A 17,606-nucleotide genomic window follows, 5' to 3' on the forward strand; every position below is an offset into this window, starting at 1 on the left:
GAGAATAAAATAAAAACCTTTTCTCTGGACCAGAGGGTTGAGCAAAGGGGAAGATGCTGTTCACACAGGCCAGGGTTCCACAGCCTATTTTCCGATCTTTACCCTGTGTGCTGGTGACAACAGAAGGTTCAAAGAAACCACAGCATAAGAGCCACATACTCAGGACATTGGGACCTTTTCTAATCCCGCAAGTCCTCTTACCCTGCCATGCTTCTTGATAACCAAGCAGTGGGGGCACTTTCCTTTGCTCTCTCTCTCTCTCTCTCCACAATATCACTACCAATATGCAAGGATCTTTTCACCTTTTGCCAAGCCGAAGGACATGCACATCCCACTGCCTTTCCAAAATATGGTCACAGAGGAAAAAGAAAGAACTTAAGATGTTAGGAAAGAGAGAGGGAGGATTAGTTACAACTAGATCGACAAGCAAAAGATAGCTAATGAGAACGCTAAAAGTGAGACTGAAGGAAATGCTCAGTCCAGTAAGGCACTTGCACACAGGCATGAAGACCTAAGGTAGAATCGCCAACATGTATGTTTGGAGGCACATGCCTGCCAACTCAGTGTTGGGGAGACAGAGACAGGGGAATCCCTGGGTTTGCTAACCAGCCAGACTAGCAGAATTTGTAAGCTCCATGTTCAGTGAGAGACACTGCCTCAAAGTGTAGAGAGAGGGATACTGAGGAACAAGACACCGACGGTCTCTGGCATGTAAACATACATACATATATACAGACATACATATGAACATACATACTTGCATACATACATACACACACATACACAAGTGTACACTTACATGATTCTTCATATATGTGTGTGTGTGTGTGTGTCACCCACACAAATGGATTCATACCCACATGAACCCACACACACATATACACACAGAAACAAACACACACAAATAATAATAACATCAGAAACATCAGTCTTTCTTATCTGCCATATATGAATACTATTCATACATCTCTGCAAAAATTCCATTAATAGAAGTGGCTTTAGAGTCCTGGAAACTGAGATTCACTAATTATTAAACATGTATGTTTGGGGGTATAATATGAACCAATAATGAAGAGATTGGAAGTTACTATAAACAACAGTCTAGAACATAGTCTTTTGGCTTCCCTGTCGCAAGCCTGTGCCAACTCAAAGAATACTGACTGGAGAGAAAATACACAAAGTTCCTACCTGGGTTCTTCTAGCAGAGTTTTCATGAAGTCACACCTGACTCCAGAAAAGAAATGCTTAGTTGTAGCCTTCTCGAAGGGACTGACTTACCATTGAAAGTTCACTTTGTTTATATTAGATATTTATAAATGATTCCTGGGCCTCTGCATGTCATCAGCACCTGAGACCCTGTGATGTCACCAGAGAGGACCATGGGCAGATCCTGTGAGTCACCATAGAGGACCGTGTACAGATCCTGTGAGCTCACCAGAGAGGACCGTGTGCAGATCCTGGGAGCTCACCAGAGAGGACCATGGGCAGATCTGTGAGCTCACCAGAGAAGACCGTGTGCAGATGGAGCTCCTCTCCTCTCTCATTAATTTTTATTAGAAAATGAATTGAAATATTTCTCAGTCAACAGACCACAGAAGAAAAATGAATAGAGTGCCCTTATTTAAAGTTACTTTTAAAGGTAATATTACATTTTGTAGTTTCGTGATGTTTGAAATATTAGGCAAAATACAAAACAGCTATTTTGTGCTCACTACTATCTTTATCATTTAAATCTTAGTCATTCGTGGGCACTAAAAATTCTGTTTCAGTTGGCCAAATATGTCAGTTGGGGTCCCAAATGGAGGAGAAATATAAGCTTTGAATTGGGAGAATTTGAAAAGGCTCATTTATAAATGTTTATGTACAGGTACACAATTGGGATGTGGAAGAAACACAGGGATGCTTCAGAAGCTACTGCCCTAACTCCCCCCCCCAAAAAAACCCAAAAAGAACAAAAACAAAAACAAAAAATCAAAAAACAAACAAACAAACAAACAAAAAACCCGAGAGAAGGCAATGGGAGGAGACTGTCTGGCCTTGCAGGGAACTAACACCCTGATCTTCAGCCCCTTCTACCTTCCTATCTCCTGCCAACCTTATTTTTAACTACAACTAAACTGGGAGAGGGTAGAAGAGTTGGGTGGAGAGACTGAACTCCCAGAGCCCAGAAGACAATAGGCAAAGAGGAGTGCAGATCCAGAAGATCTGACAAAAGCTATCCACACAGGCAGAAACTGATGTGTGGCCCTGGTGCCTGTGGAAGAAGGCATCCAGACACCTAGAACAGGAGTTACAGGCGGCTGGCAACTGCCATGGGGGTACTGGGAACGGAATTCAGGTCCTGTGCAAGAGCAGCAAGAGCTCTCTTATCTCCCTAGCTCCCTTCAATGTATTCTAAAGTGTCAAGAGAATTCACATAGGGTAGAAGGAGGTGCAAGCAGCCCGAGTCCTGCCTGTATTGAGCCATGAGTCCTTTAGGGCACATCCATGTTGCCTGAGAATGGCATGAGCTTGCTAAGAAAGAGCTACTTATTTCTCATGGCATCAAGGTACGTCCATATTCAGGGCAATTCTGACAAGAGGCTCTGAGCCCTCTGCAAAAAAGAGTCTGGAATGTCTGTGGGAAAAATCGAACCGTCCGAGCTGTTTGATCAGAGCAATCTCCTGATCGAGTTTGCCTTTAAAAACGTATTTTTGGTAACACTGCACAGCTGAGATCAGCTGATGAGGATGTGAAAACGGGAGAGCACTTAGCAATAACCCAGGAGGGAGAGCGAGAAACTCAGGAGCACCAGTCTGCTCTGCGGCTTGCCACTGTTCCAACTCCTGGCACCCTATACTTTGTGATATAGAAAGAGGGATATGAAATTTTCTCCTCCAATTTTGGAGTTTCTATACTGTCCCATTGATTTCTCTTGATTTCTTCCTGCCGTAACCCATCACTCATCCACCACTATTGAATCTGACTTCTAATAACTCGAGAGTGTTTCCTCCTCTTCCTGACAATGAGTTGATAAAGGTTACATTCATCCTGCAGACCATAATTTCCACACTACACAGAAACTGTGCTTGGAGGATTCTGTGAAAAAGGAAGGCTTCTTGCCAAATACCCCTGTGAAACCCTGGGATTTGCAACTTTAAGAAGTTTATTTTCCTGAGCTTCTAAGAAGTCTCATGTGAATTTTAAGTTCCTAGGGAGGGCGGGCCGAATTCAACAAGTGACCCTGATTTGTAGAAAACATGTTGACTGTCCAAGTGGCTCTCTCGAAACACTGTGCAAAAATGCTGACGTAAGCAGTCTCAGGGTTTTTCTCTAACTTCCTTAAAACTTCACTCTCTGGCCAAATGGATGATGTCCTAGAGGCCAATAAGAAACAAAGCCCAAACCAAATCTCAGCTGAAATTATCATCGCAAGGAAAAACAGTGTTCTCCACCATGGACTTTTTTATATTTATTGCCCCAGGAAATGGTTTACATAGCACAAAGTGGGAAGAGATCAACTCTTTTGGTGGGAATTTCAAACAATAGGAAAGATAATTCATGGGTACCTGACTTGAGCAAACTTTTGCATATTGCATCTTGACAGAAGGGAGAGGTGTCAGGGCACTGGGGCTGGGATTGTTTGTTGATCAAACAGAGAATTCTAACCAGGAAGGGCCTGATCTCCAGCTGTTCACAAGCCATGCGCTGAGCCTTGATAGGAAGAAAAGCAACTGGAGACCCAGATGTCTTGGTAGAGACCTACCAACCAAGAGAACCTATGACTTCCAGCAAGTAAGAGCTTTGGGAAAACAGTACTTTACAAATAAAACTGTGAAAATGCAATCCCGTGTTTATGTCAACATTGCTCAATACTGACACCCCTGACATTTCTGGCCTGGATAATTCATGTTATGGGGCTGCCATTTGTGTGTGGTGGTATGTTTACCAGCATCCTTGCCTCTGCCTATCAGGTGACTATAATGTATTCCCCACCACACTCCCAACTGTGAAAACCAGAAATATTTCTAGGCATTGACCAAATGTCTCCTCCAGGCAAAATCTCTGTTGAAACCCACTGGTCTACCACTAGCCATAGACAGCCTCGGAGAGATTCTTCCTTCATGGTGTAGATGTAAAAAGCTGATTGAATCCAGAGTGATCAAATGGATGATGTCCTAGAACCAAAGAGAAAGAAAGCAAAACCTCGGTGGGAATAGCCATCTCAAGGACAAACGGTGCTCTCTGGCAGGTGCCCTCACACTGCAGATGTCAGTGAAAAAAAAAAATCAAGCGCCTAACTAGGGAGGACTGGAAGCCATGCTACTCAAATGCTGGACATGATTCAAGTCTCTGGTTCTCATTTCCCCCATATCTCTAAGATGGAGATAACAGTAGTATACGACATACAGGATTACAATGGCAATTAAATGAGTAAATATGTAATTAAGTTCTGAATAATTAGGTGGCTTTTACTATGTATATAATCCCCTGGGGTTAAATATAAGTCATGGGAGAGTGTGACAATGAATTATAAATCAATATTCAGCATCAACTCAAAGGAGGTTCACAGTAGAAACAGAAACTCATAGAACATAGGTAAGCTATTTTTATATAACAATTTGTATTCATAAATTTATCTCCAGTACATTTTGTTTCTTTGCATCCTGTACAACCTCCCTGTTTCTGCCCCTTAGTGTGTCTTCACACTGCCATTGTTAAGGGCTGTTTGAAGTGAAAACTAATCAGAAAGGAGTTTTCCACTGTCTGTAGAGCCACGGTCCCACGGATCCCTCAAGAGCACAGGGTATGTAAGGAGGGCCCAGCCTATGTAAGGCCCTGTGGCATGCTCCTGTGTTATCACTTCGTGTTTCTAGTTGATTTCTATTTCTATTTCTATAACCTATATAGATTTCTATTTGGAAGCTTTTTAATGCTTCTTTGAAAGTCACTGGGCCAAAGCAACTCCACCAGGTGGCAGTCAAGGCTACCCATGCACAGCCCTTGCCCCTCCCTCCATCTGCTCACAGGGACCTCAGGATACATTTAAGGTCCCTGCCCAGGAATGAGGGCTGGCACTGTGGGGCTGGCAACATCACAGCTTGACTGACAATTTCACCTTGGAAATTGTGAAATTTCACATCTCTTCTCCATTGTCTGTGGGTGAAAAGTTCTTAAAGCAATCCTCTGCTGGGAAATCTGCTCTGATTTTAATTATTAAGAGCAAACTGATAGAGTGGAATTCTCTCTAGACTTTGGTGTTGACAGCCCCGAATAGTGTGCTGTGGAATTCTCTACGAAGGACAGGGACCCACAGTCTTAGGCTGTTTTGTTCTCTGCCTAGACCCATGCCCTCAAACTCGTACTGGGGTGCCTTAAAGGATCTACTAACAGTAGAAGGGAACATCTCTGGGTGGATTCTGTTTTATCTTTCCATTTATGCATTCTCAACGGTCCCTGTGCATATAATTCCTTCCAAGGACCCTAGAAAGTTACAGCCAGTCTCTCTTCCAGTGTGGGCAACTTGGGCTTCTTCTCAGAGACAAACCTATTCCCTGAGGCAAGCAGAGGTTGGGAGGCCTAGCTACTTGTTGAGAAAGGACAAAGAATACAACACAGCCATATCACTAAACAAACAAGCAAGGCAAGCACTCATTTACCTGCCTGGTACTCCTCTGAACCACATCTTCTTCATACTTTTACTGAATAAGCTTGGGTCAAAAGGCACTAGTAATAAAAATAAAGTGTAACTAAAATGCATGTATGTTGAAGAACTACTTTACAAATTAAATACTGCCTGAGCTATTCACTCTACAGCTAGACAGATGACTGGCTGATTGATTGACAGCCCATATAGGTAACTATTAGGAAGGGGCATCTTGCTCATCAAGTTCTTCTCTAAACTGTGAATGCATTCATTCAGTGACAGGACATACTGATATGCCCTCAAGAGGCTCAACACCCATCATCTCCATCCATGCATATGTCTCTTCTCTCTCAGCTCAGTGTCACGGCCGTCAGAACACCACCTCCCCGGTCCCATTTGGCAGTCAGGATCAAGACTGCTGCTGATTCTCCATCTGTCAAACTTGATCTACCTTCCACACCAAGGTAGAGCATGGAGTGTGGACTAAGAAAAGAACAAAGGGAGCGAACGGGCTGGCTTCACCCTGGATGTGCTCCACTTTAAAGGGGCCGGGAGTCCTGAAGACATGGAAAATTCCCTAGCAGGACTTGCTTCTAGGCTTTGTGGAAATCTGACTAGAACCAAACAGCCGGCAAGATAACAACCGTACGCAGAGATCAGCTTTTGCACTGTTTTCTCAGGTGCAAAAATTCCTCTTAACCTCCAACGAGGAGAGAGTACTCTGGGGGGAGGGAGCTACTTCTGTACAATGAACTCCAAGACCTTGTCATGGGAGATAGATCCAGAGGGAACACCTAGTCCTGGTTAGACGGGGTGACATGTCTTCAAGCTCCTTGGAAATGACCAACTTAAACTGCCTCTTGCATTGGCTACCTGTGTGACCTACAAAGGAGAACTTTTACATTTCTTTGGCCTGTGCCTTCAACTGTAATAATAATAATAATAATTTCCTTTCTGCTCTTTCTTTACATTTTTCTGGTTGAAGACGAGTTTCAGAATCAGTGAACCTCAAGCTGAAGACCATGTCCTGGCAGGTATTATATTTTTATAACTTAAAATTCCTCAAGAATAGAAGCATCCAGATCACCACCTGTAAATAGTGGTGATGACAGTGTCTGACATGTTATCAAATCATTCATGTTAAGTGCTTAAAATACCAGCATACGTAGTTAGGCATCTCACGACCTCTGCTTGCTACTGCTGTTCTCATATCTGCAGGTTTGGAGTCAAAGAGAAGGAAAGTGGGAACTTTCCTCCAGAGGAACAGTTTTAATAAGGAGTAAAAACCGTTTGGCCTGTTAACAGTGTAAGAAGTGCCGTGAACCAGTGTGACTCTTTCAGCATGTAAACAGATGAAGCATGTTTAACAATGGGCTGAGAAAAAAAAAAGCTACCACAACAGATCTCAAATTTCATCATTCTCAGAATGTAAATAAAAACCTAATACAAACAGCACTGTGTAAAACAATAACTATCTCATGAGTGGTCATGTCTATGAACAACTGAACTTGAAGAACCATTTTCCAGACTTCAGTTACTTCATCTTCTCTGTGACCTTGTCTTGGTGACATGCATATCTACCTGGGATACTCATTCCTTCTATGGGGAGTCTTAACATTCACTATACATAAAGATAATCCCTGGTGCGACTGATAACCTCCACACAGAAACTATCCCCACATTCTGAAGGTGGCAATGTCACAAGGTACTCTTTGGTACAATCAGGTGAGTGGCATATGATAGCTGTACTCCTGGTTTTGAACAAGTCAAAGTCTTAAGTGCATAGCAAGCGAAAGCGAAGGAACAAATAACAACTAGGAGATAGCCTAAACATTGTCAGATCAGTTCACAGCATCCAGCTGATTTTTGGAGAAGCCCGGGTGAACAAAGGTAACACCGTCAGTTTTGCGGCTTCTGAGCATCCGGCAGGAATCAGTTGGGGAAGCTGGAGTGTCTTACTGATCTCTCCACAGATGAGCTTCCAAGACTGAGCTCCCTCCTTTCCCTGTCCCCACTGCAAGCATTTTTATATCATGGAATACATAACAGTTACCTCTGTTGGAAACACTTACTATCTAGCTGTTCCCAAGAACACCATGTTATTACTCTTGGCTTGTTCCCCCCCCCCTTTCTTAGTTAGGAAGACACTTTGAGACAAATATATCTGAGTCTGAAATGGGGGAGCCAGGCCTGCTTCCAGAGCCAACTCGTCAGTGGCCTGAAACAGTTCAGCACAATTTACCAATATCATGCGTATCTCATGTTCAGAAGAATGGATCAGTCTAGCCATTCTAAAATAGTTTCTATATAGTATACCCTACAGAAAATCATTGACACAGAGTTACTTAAACATACAGCCTGTTCCAGTTCCTTTGTTTGGTAAACAGTATGATCAGGTAGAATACAATAAGACAATAGAATAAAAATATTTATCAAGCAGTACATAATGTGGCATAATATAAAGCCAGCATCAAAAGATAAAAATTTTCAACCAGAAATAAGCTGTAGTTAGTGAGGCAGTTTGACTGAGGGTACTCAGACAGAACAAAAAAAAATGCTATTTAACCTGAGAGTAAGTGCCCCTACATTGATGGGACCAGAAATCAATGATCAAGCCCTCATCCAAAGGGCATGATACATTTCCTTCCTATACAAGGTTTATCTGGGTCACATGCATCCTAGCTTATTATGCTATGTTCTGAGGATTTGCAGCTCATTTTCCATTGTCCTGGCTTGTATGTGCAAAACAACATGTGCACACATGGCCTCTTCAGACTCACATGAGAGTCATCACTAGAGGACCCTAGATACTGCCAAAGAACTGCAAGAACTTTATGCACTGTCCCTTATTTATAGCATGCCATTGGGCGCTATCAGAGCAAAATGAATTGCTAGAGTCCCTGTCCCACTCAGTTATCTTAAAAATATCATGAGTTGTCAAGCTGCGGGCTCGTGAAACTTTTTCAAAGTCAACCTGCTCTTCTGAAAGACAGTAAAAGATAATGCCTCACGTAGTCTCTTCTGAGATTACATCTTTTCCTCTGATGTACTAGGACAAAATAGGGGACAACGTGATACCTTTAGAAGACATGGAAAATGAGCTCCTAACTTGCTAACTGCAAAAGTAATCAGTAATTAAGGAATTTTTGTGTTCAAAATTTGATGCTATTCAGTTAAGTTTATATCTCAAAACCCTATTCTTACAAAGCATCTAGAATGACTATTTTAGAATTGAGATCAACAGCTATCAGAATGTGGTCGAGCAGTCCTCTCATCTGAAGCTGTGTCAGAAACTGAATTCCAAAATGTAATTCAAATTGTTTTAGGCCCTCAGATATCTGCAAGGTGTGTTCCCTGATTTGCCCTGCTACATTTGCATATTTTCAGGTGAGAATCTGTTGATATGAGGCGGTGACATTCAAAGAGAGTTTTGAAGGCGCTAAACGAAGAGGTCTTGAGGTAAGAAAAGCATCCCCACCCTGCTTGTCTAATGAGTGCTTCTGAGCAGCGTTTTCTGCTAGTGTAGAAAAAGATGTAGAAACATCCTCTGATTTTATTTTATGTGTATAATCCAAGAAGCTGCTCTGTGGGCCGTTGAGCACATTTTCTACCTCCTCTCAATGAACTCAGACGGGCTCCCCTTATGCCAATGACACATGAGAAAGAAGTCTTCAGTTGAGGTACTGAGTTCCTCGAAATCACCACTTCTCAGAGGCCAATGTCTAGATGGACCACCTGGAGGGTCAAAGTGGAGAGTCTGTCCCACGAGGCCTGAGGCGTGAAGTGACTGACCCACGAGCCTGCCCTAAGCTGGTAGGCTCCCTGTTGCTTCCATGAGACAGCCGCTTTTACCACACGGAGCTGTGCCACTCTGGTCATGGGATACACCATCTCAGAACTTACCATAGGTAGGAGAGAAATAAAGGTCATTACCAGCCATACTGAGGGAGTTGAAAACATATGCGTGAATAAATGCAGGGGACAGCACCCTGAAAAAAGTTTAGTAAGGACTTGAGAGGTGCTCGGTGGTCAGGATCACTTGCAGTGCATGCAAAGGGAACTGAGTTTGAAGCGCCAGCACTGATGTAAAAGCAAGGCAAGGCTACACATGCCTGCAACCCGAGCACCGACCGAGATGTGCAGACGGCTGAATCCAGGAAGACTGGAGGCCAGCGAGCTGAGCCAAAATGCCGGACTGTGTAGTTCAGTGGGAGACATTATCTCTAAATATGAGGTGAAGAAAAACAGATATTCAGCCTCCTCCTCTGGCTTGCACATGCATCCATTCAGGCATGTGCACCAGCCTGTGTGTGGATACATGACACAGAGCATACATATTTTCACACATAAACACACACACACACACAGAGAGAGAGAGAGAGAGAGAGAGAGGGAGGGAGAGAGAGCACATTTAGTCAACTACTCAATTAGCCATCGCTAAAACAACTGAAGGTTTAAATTATTACCTCTTCTCCTACACACAATGAAATGAGTTCAGCTGTCCACCTTGGACCCTGCTTCCCTCTCTACTTTTATGTTCCAGGAAGCCATTACAGTCTCCAGTAAGTCACTGCTCCAGGTGTCTGCTCTAGCCAAGCCATGACCAATAATCTGGCCTTCTACACAGAGATGTTTCGCAAAGTCCCCAGCTAGAGCTCAGAGTAGCCGGACAACCGCCTTGAGAGCAGACCTCTCCCAGGCTCAGATTCCACTGGCTGATTTTCAAGACATCTACTTCTTAAATTGAATTGTACAGCGGAAGAAAGGGTGATTTTCCATGTCTACAATGTAACAATTCATAGTTTACTTTTTTCCCCTTTTATTAAAATATAGATTCTTTTTGCATACAATACAATCTTGTTTTTTCTTTTCTTTTTTTCTTTTTTCTTTTTTCTTTTTTAACTTTATCTGCATTTATTTTATGCTGAATTTATTCCCGTGCCATGAATTTTTGTTTCTTCAGTTTCTTCTGGGATATCTTTTTCTTTTGTGCAACCTCCTCTTCTGGCTTTGGAACGATATGTTCCTTCTCAGTGAGGATCATCTCAATGTGGCAGGGGGAGCTAATGTGTGGGTTAATCCGGCCATGAGCTCTGTAGGTTCATCGGCGCATCTTAGGTGCCTTGTTCATCTGGATGTGTTCAATGACTAGAGAAGCTACGTCTAAGCCCTAAAGTTCAGCATTATTCTTTGCATTTTTAAGCATGTGCAGCAAAAATTCAGCACTCTTTTTTGGCCACTGTCCCTGTGTCCAGCCCCACTGTTTGGCCTGGGCACATGGACCGATGCCACCATTACACCACTGGAATGGCACACACTGCTTCTTTAAGGTGACATCCTTCAGGTACTTGGTGGCTTTGTGAATATGCATACTCTTGATGGCCTGGGCAGTTTCCCAAGTGTTCTTAATGTGAACAGGAAGGTTTGAACCTCTTGATTTGCATGATTTTGTGGAGTTCTCTGGGTCAAGAGAGTAGCGAACCATCTTCACAGGTCACCTCTGGCCACTTACAGGAAGAGCTACAATACAATCTGAATGCAGTTTTCCCTATTTCTACTCATTCCTGTTCATCCACCCTTCCTCTCCCATCCAGATCCACTCCCCTCCTGTCTCTCATTAGAAAAGGACAAGCTTCTAGGAGACAACACAAAACATGAGGAAATAACATAAGATAAAATGAAGTTGGACAAGCCAAGCCAACAGAAAATTGGAGGAGCCCTGAGAGCAGGCAAAAGCATTAGAGATCCACTCACTCACACATTCAGAAGTCCAACTGAAAAAGGAGTAACTGAAAGCTAGAGCACATGTTCAGAAGACCTGGTGAAGACCCATGTAGACACTGTGAATGTTGCTTCAGTTGGAGATTTCCATTAGGAATTAACCAACTCTATTGCTTGTTTTGAACATAACAAAATCAAAGGGTGGTACAGAAAAATTATCCAACATCACACAAATAATAGAGGATGGAAACGGGATTGCAAACTATGCATCTAATTCCCAGTACAGTGTCACCACCTCAGCTCTATCTTAGAAGAAATCTTCCTAAGGTTTGGTTTGGTTTGATTTGGCTTGGTTTGGTTTGGTCTGGTCTGGTCTGGTCTGGTCTGGTCTGATCTGGTCTGGTTTGGTTTGGTTTGGTTTTGCCTTCCAAGTCCCTTGCAAGTCATTTCGGCCACTCTTGGCTCTGAGCCAATAGATGGTAGTATCCATGGATCAAAGAAGTATTGACAATGAGATATCATGAAGAAGCATTTCTCATAGAAGAAGGAGAAGAGATGGAATAGGGAGACCTTAGTATCAGGTCACTCCTCTGTCCTCTCAGAGGAGACCCAAGAAAGAGCTCTTGACTTACTCAGTTGTGCTGCAGGGAGGGGATACCTGCTCTAACCCATAGTAAATTAAATACCTTCTTAACAGTATGCTTTTGCAGCAAGTGGATCACATTTTCAATAGCCTAGACTTTGCCATATGACCACCAGCAGGCTTAGGCAATGCTGCACAGTTCTAGAAAAGACCCTATGAACAGAAGAGCATGCCATAGGTAAGAGCTGGTCCACAGATGGAAGATGAACTGCACATGAGATGATCCAATCTAGATGCAGACAGACTGAAGGTGGGAAAGTGGTCTTGGGAACCACACAGAGGATAAATGAAGGAGCAATGTGGAGAAAAATGGTCTGGGGGGCTGACTTATGCTCTGTTTCCACTCTGCTATCAGGATGCCCAGAGTCTCTGACGTACAGGTTTACTCAGGACTGGAATTTTTATATCCAGGGACGCTGTCTCAAACAATCCAATTTGGAAAGATGAGAAAATCATATCTCATAAAACTATCAGCCTTTGCCAAAAGCCCATATAAAGTTTACAGGCTGGTGAGGTGTCTAGCCACAGAATGAACTTCTATTACGGGTGATATGGAGACAATGGGCCTAGAGATGGAATTATTTTAATAAGAACTGTGACTGCTCTGTATGTGCAGTGTGTTTCTTACAACCCAAACTTCATAAATTTTTATAAGGTGTCTATGAGCTGCTGTGTCACCATCGCTCTGTCAAAGCTTTTGCAAATAAAGGAATCCTGATATGGGTGTGATACATTATATGATATCAAGATACAATCCTACCCCTACTCCCTGCCTCTGTAGTACCATTTATGTCTTCTACACAAATGCAAACCACCGGGAAATGGGTCCGTCTTTCTGATCAGTATGCATCAGAAAATGGAATCTTGCTTTCCTCCAGCAATTCAAAATGGAGGGTGAATGATATTCAACAATAGCGGACTTGGCATGAGCCAAGGAAACTTCCTCGGGACTTGTGGGTGTGCCTTCCAGGTGTTGGAGAGAAGAGAAGGAAATAAAGGGAAGTTTCCAACTATTAGCTGCAATCATTTCTCAGCTGTTCATTTTGCCCTAGAGAGTGCCTCATTGAGTCTCCAATCCTATGAGCTACATGACACACTGATTTTACACTAGAGGAGTCTTCCACTCCTCGATGTTTGTAAGTTATCCAGGGCCATGCAGCAGGGACCTCATCTGGACGAATCAGACCACAAAGAACAGACTCTTCCCTGTTGTGCTTCCCTTGGTCTCTGGTCTATATCATCCTGCCTTCTTGGAAAATTCTGAAGTCATGGAAACAGAAAACATAGTCCTGCCTACCAGCATGGTTCCAGAGGGCAACAGATCCATGGAAAAACCAAAGGTGTTGAATATGGGTATCTCCCTATCTGATGTGGAGTATGGTTCAGGCCACATTCCCTTCTCAGTCTTTCCCTGTCTCCCAGAGACAGAATGTATGGGAGAGGTAATTCGGATGTGACTAGGGTTAGAGTCGGAAACAGAATATTGCAACGTTTTCTTCCTTACCTGGAGGATAAACTCATCCCAGGTATTTCTTACAGGGTAGGAGCAAGATGGGTGGTTTACCAATGCAGACAAAGCCTGTGGTGATCTGACATTGCAGACGGCATAGGAGAAGCACAGGAAGTGATACAAAACACGCAAGGATTCTCAAGGGCGTTGAAGAAGGTTGCCTGCTTACAGCTTGAGAATGACCCCACAAATATTGACCTTGGTGCAGGGCAGGAATCAGTTGTGTGATTCTGGATAACGAATAATGCCCTGGAATCTGCACTGTTGGGTTGCTAGATGAGACCACAGATTGCAATGGCACAAGTGCTAAGTAAATGCCATGTGCTAGAACTTAGAACTGAGGGAAGGCATGACCATTTGTTCTTGTTTTAAGGAGTCTAGAAACAGCTCCTGCTTTCTTCTTACACCCTCCTGCCCCTGTCTATAACCAATATGCAAATGGTTCTGAACAATTATGCCAAGGGGACAGATCACAGAGGCCAGCTCAGCTGAGTTTCCACTCAGCCCTGGGACTCCCTCCATCCTGCTTCTGGTTTCTGGTGACTGATCCACACACTGCTGACTTTAACTGTTCAGCTCAAGAGAATATGAGACTTCAAGGCAGACAGGCTGTTATTGGAAAGTTGGAATCATTAGAAAGTACTCTCTCATATTGAGTAGAAATCTGTCTCTCTCTCTCTCTCTCTCTCTCTCTCTCTATTCCTGCCCACCGAATCTGGTCGTGCCTGCTGGAGCATCAGAAAATGAATCTACTTCCGTATCCACATGCCATCCTTTCAGGGTTGTCGGGCAACTGCCATGCCTGTTCAAAGCCATCTTATGTGACACAGATGGTGGGGCGCGTGCCAGTCCTCTCGCTGAAGCGGGTTAAAAGATAGTGGCGGCGGGGATTAGGGAGGTTCACAAAAATTTCATCCTGTCCTTCATCAAACTGAGCTGTTTGGAACAGCCTCTGCCCATAAGGAGTTCTGACCCCACTGTGCCTGGTCATCATAAAGCTTAAAGGGGAGGAAGAAGAGGGGGGGGGTGCAGAGAGGCCCTGCGAGTTCCATGACCTTCCCAATTAGGCACAGGCTCTACAGACTATTAAAACCCCATCCTGCGGAGCTGTCCTCAAGCCGCCTGCATAATTACTCCTATGGAGCAGTTCAGATGTTTCCTTTCACATTTTTCCCCTTCATATTAGAAAAATAAGCTTGCCAGGTGATCAGTAATATGCCTCTTGAGGTCTGTAAGGTTTGATGTTGTTATATTCTGAATGGTTCTACTCCTCCTTGGATCTATCATTTCCAGAGGACATATAGCATTCTGCTAATCATCCACATTTACCAAACTACCCTTCAGTTAGCAGTGAGCCTTCCTGTACAGTGTAGGAAAGAAGGTGACATCGGGGAGACATGAGGCAGATTGAATGCAGGACTCAATTACAGAATGACCCTATATCAAGGAAACGCTACGCTATAGGCCTATGACACCTCCTGCCTCTGAAAACAGAATGGGAGTTAACTAAATACAACAGGACCATTGGGTTGTGAGATGCTGATCAGAGTGAGAACTGAAATTTAACTGTTCCTGACCAGTATCACATAGGCTAATTATTACATACATACATCAACACAAGCAATTCTACCATTTGAATTGTAAATGGATATACTGAAATGCACACCCTGAAGGACCCAGGAGCATTGTTACATAGTCCAAACAGTTCTTTGCTACAGTTTTTGATCTTTCAGAAACATGATCTCAATGATCAGCTGTTCGCAAAGATTTGATTCCCCTCTGCCAGCGCCAGCCCAGAGCACACCCTTTTATTCCTTCTCCACTCTAATACAGAGGAAGACAACAGATCCGAGAGCCTATTGAATGCTCAGCAAATCTAAACCTTGCTTATGTAAGTCCTACACAGCAAGAAAACCTCCAAGGACCTGAAGGACTCCCAGGTGCCTCTGCCAGGACAGCAGCAGTTCGCACACCATCACATCTGGACCCCTGGCAGTTACTGTGGTAGCTACTTGGCAGCTCTGGAAAGGGATGATGGGGAAAAGCCGAAAAGAAAGGAGACCATAACTCCCCTCTGCAAAAACTACAAAGACAGAACAAATGGCTGTTCCCAGAATGCTGAGAAGAGAAAGCCTAGAGGCATGGGAAGGAAGAGACCCTGCTAGCATTCAATAGTCCTAGTGGTCTCTGTCCCTGCCACTGAAGCCCACGTCCTCAGCAAAGCCCAAATTCCAAAGAGTACTGAGGGCAAACCAAACGCAGGCATGCTTAACTAAGACATCAACTCTTACGAACTCCTTTTGGTTTTGGTGAGGGTTTGAAGGTTTTGTGCTTTTCTTTTCTTCTTGATTCTTTTTTGAGAGGAGAGACACAGGCAGACAATGTACTTGTTCATCATGGGTATGTGTAGCTATGTACACCAGGTTGAGTGTAGGACATGCACATATCTGGGCCTATGTATGGGAGCTATAGGTGTCTTCCTCCATTGCTCTTCACCTGATTTGCTGAGACAAGGTCTTTCACTGAACCTCGAGTTTAACAATTAAGCTAGACCTGCTGTCCATCAAGCCCCAAATCCCAGAGAGCTCAGCACTCACCACGGCATCCACGTTCAAGCTGGAGGACTGAACTCTGGTCCTTAGGCTTGTATTGCAAGCACATTAGTGACTGAACAACCTCCTCAGATTGGGTCCCAGAATCCCAACACCCAATACGTGATGCTTACAGAAACACTGAGGCGCAGCACACAGCCAGCAGTAGACGCTGCTGTAAGGAATTGAAACGGGCTAAAGCCATAAAGGGAGTTATGATGGAGCAAAGTCTGCTTGCCAGAATTCACACAGGAAAGGCCCCGCATGACTGGGTCTTGGGACAAAGTGAGGACAGTGTGTCTGACAGGGCTGTTTTTCCTTGTCTTTCAGTTGGAACCATAAATAATTCCAACAAGGCATCCCTAGCTGAGACCCGGTATAAATCTTCAAGAGTAGATGCTCCTCCAGCCTGGTGAGGCTAAGCCTCTGCTATGGCTTGGATCTTAAATGTCCCCCAGAGGTGCAATGTGTTAAATTGGTTCTCCACATGTGGTTAGAAAATTAAATTATTGCAGGGGTGAAATTAGAAGGAGGCATTAGATCCTGGCCTCTTCTCTCCTGTGCTTTGCAGAGATCATGAGAAGAACAACTGTGCCCCAGCACGTGGTCCTTACCACGCTGTTGGCCCTCATCACAATCCCAAAGCAATAGTGCTAACCCACCATGGATGCTATGCTTCTGAACACACACACACACACACACACACACACTTTCTTTTAAGTTTTAGCTCAAATATTTTCTCTGGGCAATGGGAAATTGGTTGACATAGACTTCCAAAGTGAAGAAATACTAACACCACATGCCTTTACTTCTAGTACTCAGAAGGCAGAGTCAGGCAGAGTTCAGCACTCAGAAGGCAGAGTTCAAGTTCAGCCTAGTCTACAGAGTGAATTTCAGAACAGCCTGGGCTACACATACAGAACCCCTTTCTCACCCTCCAAGAAAGATTCTATCCTTATGAAAGTGAAATTGATTAATAAGAACCATAGGACAGACATGAGGTATATGATTTTAAGCTCTGGAAATCCTTCATGTACTTCATCAATTATATCTTTCTCTTGTCATTTATTTTGCTTTCTAAAGTACAACAACAAATAAAATCAAGATTTTAATAAATATGCTGCTATCCTCAGAAGGACTTGGATGTCCACGCTTCTAAAGTCAATAGATGTACCCTTGCCCTAGATACACAGGCTCTAAACAACATAAGCTCCCATTACTAGACCACTCCTGATTCCACTCCCAACATTCCATGCATTCTCCTATGGACTAATGGAGGGAACCATGGTCATACAGATAGTATTTAGCCAGTAGATTTAACTCATCTGTATTAGTAAAAAAAAAGAAAAAAGAAAAAAGAAAAAGAAACTCCTGGGTCTTTACTTTACATGACTACACATTCTCAAGAGTCCTTACAATGTTTATGATTCTTTCTCTCTTAAGGCTTCCCTTTCACTGTTCTTCTAAAGTAAATAAGGAAAAATCAATGAGAAAATACAAAAAGACATCATGAT

The 17,606-nt window shown here is 43.4% G+C and overlaps 1 protein-coding gene and 1 pseudogene across 2 annotated transcripts in view; both read right to left on the reverse strand.

Moving 5' to 3' along the window:
• The window catches only part of Znf385b (zinc finger protein 385B), a 391,151-nt gene that overhangs the window by 364,699 nt on the left and 8,846 nt on the right, over positions 1-17,606 (reverse strand). The gene's annotated exons all lie outside the window — the stretch shown is intronic.
• LOC127685508 (60S ribosomal protein L17-like) lies at positions 10,542-11,132 on the reverse strand (annotated as a pseudogene).

Source organism: Apodemus sylvaticus, chromosome 5 (assembly GCF_947179515.1).
Source record: "Apodemus sylvaticus chromosome 5, mApoSyl1.1, whole genome shotgun sequence".
NCBI lineage: Eukaryota > Metazoa > Chordata > Mammalia > Rodentia > Muridae > Apodemus > Apodemus sylvaticus.